Raw genomic sequence first — 3,088 nt, 5'->3', positions numbered from 1 at the left:
AAGGAACGGTTCAAGAACTATTGTTGAGAAAACAGAAGGGTCGGGCTCAGGAGCGCGCCCCGACTTCGAGAACCGCCAGCCACGTTTTGCCACGCCTAAGTTGTGGCTTGTCACATTCTGTGGCAAAATCGATCTGTTTTGTTCGTTACTAAACTGTGGCAAAATTGTATGGCTATTGTTTGGATGGTTAAAAAAAATTAACAAAAATACCACATATGGTTTAGATCACATTATGTTAAAATAAAATCACAAGTTTGTATGATGTTTATAATGAACCAAGAATAAACATGACAATTAAGACTAATATAGATAATTAGTGGTCTAAAATACCCTTCTATTTATATATTTTTTTTCTTAATTTTTTCACTTATTTAATTTTTTGCATCCCAAGTTCCCAACCACGCAACGCAACCTTATCTAGCTTCATCCATCGCGCGATGTGCCCAGGCGGCCAGATGACCGAGCGCTCGAGCGTCCCCGTGCCCTGGCGACCCGACGGCCGCGCGCTACCGTGTCCCCGCGATGTCTCTTGCTTTTTTTCTTTCTAACTTTGCTTTAGCGACCTCTTCTTTCCATTACTAACAACCAGGTTATTTTTCATTGAGACAGGGGTTGCACAAGTAGATACAGGTGACAGCCACTCAAGAACAAGATATATACATTATACACTCCATACTTATAGAGTGTTCACCTATAATGTATATTGCATTAGTTGCCACATCTATACAAGACATGTAATCTACTCATAGTTTATCTTGTGCTTGTGAAATGTGTAGTTTTTTTTTAATATGTAGCTAGGCTGTCTCTTAAATTAAACCATCCCGAGTTTAACAACGACACACTTGCGTACGCGCGCGAGGGCGTGCGCTTTCTACTGGTCTATAAACAACGACAACGTGGGGGCAAAGGCAGCGCGTCCGAGAATGAGATAGGACTCCCCCAAAGTCAACCCTCCCAGGCCAGCAGAGGCGAGTACGTGATACTTAGCCCTTGTTTAGCGGGAGGAATTTGGATTTTGGGGCTACTGTAGCACGTTCGTTTTTATTTGGCAAATAGTGTTCAAACATGGACTAATTAGACTCAAAACGTTCGTTTCGCAATTTCCCACCAAACTGTACAATTAGTTTTTCTTTTCGTCTATATTTAATGCTCCATGCATGGGCCGCAAACATTCGATGTGACAGGTACTGTAGTAACTTTTTGGAAGTTGGGGTGGAACTCAACAAGGGCTTACAGGGCGCGTGTGTAACGAAAAATCTCTCTCTCTCTCTCATACTTACAGGGCGCGTGTGTAACGAAATCTCTCTCTCTCTCTCCACACACAGTGCTAGAACCGCTTTGCTGTCGGCGTGAGTGCACGGGACGCTCCGCATGCATTGTGCAAGAAAAGCATTTGCTGGATTGGATGACGATGTTCTTTTTTAATTAATACAAATAATTAAGGGCTAATTTGAAAGAAGGAGAGGCGCATTTAGGGCTCCTTTGGATGCAGGGTCCCCAAAACCACGTGGATTTGAGCCCTCAAGGGGAATTCTGTACTGCCACCCATGCCCCCCAAGGAGACAGAATTCCCTTGGAGAAAAAAATACCGGCCATTGTTTGGGAACCACCTAGATACAAATCCCGGCCAGGCAAAAAGTATTCAAAAAAATAAAAAAAATGAAGATTTCAAAAATACGATTGCAAAATTGAAAATCAGTGCCATGAATAATCTTTCAATAGTATGATACACGAATTGAATAAAAGAAGATCAATTACACTAATTCAAAGCACACATTATTCATCTCATAGGGTAGACAAACAGATGAACTTCGATCTTACACAAGAGTCCACAGGTTCATCTCACAGCTGGTCATCACCATTGGCTTTAGATGAGTGTGTTAAGCAACCCAAGAAAACATACACGAGTCCACAGGTTTACGACAAAAGTACATATTACATTATTCTTACTGCATAACCAGAGAGAATTAACAACTGTCTCGGCATAACTGCACTACAAACTATCCCTCACAACCAGCATCAGCAAGCTCTTCATCTGAGAGCTCTTCCATGGATTCTAGAAGATCCATACACTTCTTGATAGAATAGTCACCTTTACTTGTTTCATCTAGTGATTCCACAAGAGTTTTGCTTTGCTTTATCTTGTGGTCCAAATAGCCTTGTAGAACATCAACAATGCTTCTCTTTTTCCCACTTCCTGATCCCTTTTGTCCCGAACAAGCAGAGGAAGCTGGTTCTGCTCCAGTGAGGTCTATAGGTTCACTTGATGCCCTATGATCATCCATACTTGCAGAGAAAGGGTTCATGCTGCTATCTGGAGCATCTATGTCACTGGCGTTGACATGTTGAGTGGAAGACGGTGGGTGCAGCTCAAGTGGCTCTGTTGATGTGAAATTTAATTCACCTGTTGCAATGCTTTCTGTTTCATGTGGATAAATAAACTCAAGTCACATGAATGTCCCAAAAATATTAGTAGAAAAGGATAGTAGTAGCAGGAAAGCTACTACTGTACAGAACACACATTGAAATAAAAAGTTTATTTCAATAGTTCAAAAAAGCTATATGTAGGACAGTTGCACAGCTGCACAGTCTGAGAAACACATGCTAATAGTTTAAAAAAAGCTATCTGCAGGACAGTTGCACAGCTGCAGTAGTCTAACAAAAAGCTATCTCAAAACACATGCTAGTAGCTCAAAAAATCTAAATACTGAACACTACTGTAGGACAGGTAAAAAAGCTATCTGCACTATGTAACACCCTCGGTGTTACGCCTTAATCAAAATACTAAACCATATCATAAGCACCATGTTTATGTATTATTGCACGTGGTAAATGAGAAATTAAATTTTATTGCACTAATTCTCAAATTGAGCTCTAATTTATTCCTTGTCCAAGTATTCTTCCGTAGCCCAAATCATTTTCATTCATCCTGATCCAACTCCAGCTCTTATTATTCTTCTCCTCCTTAATTTTCCATGCACGCACTCGGCACTCGCAAGCCCGCGAAACACGCTTCAGTACATTCTTTGGCAAAGACGCAGTGCTTTTACTTTGTCGTGTCAAGCAAGTCAAGTTAGCAGCACCTGAC

This window comes from Miscanthus floridulus, chromosome 19 (assembly GCF_019320115.1).
Source record: "Miscanthus floridulus cultivar M001 chromosome 19, ASM1932011v1, whole genome shotgun sequence".
In the NCBI taxonomy this organism is placed as follows: Eukaryota; Viridiplantae; Streptophyta; class Magnoliopsida; order Poales; family Poaceae; genus Miscanthus; species Miscanthus floridulus.
The sequence above is the reverse complement of the archived record's forward strand: the minus strand, read 5'-3'. Positions refer to the sequence as shown.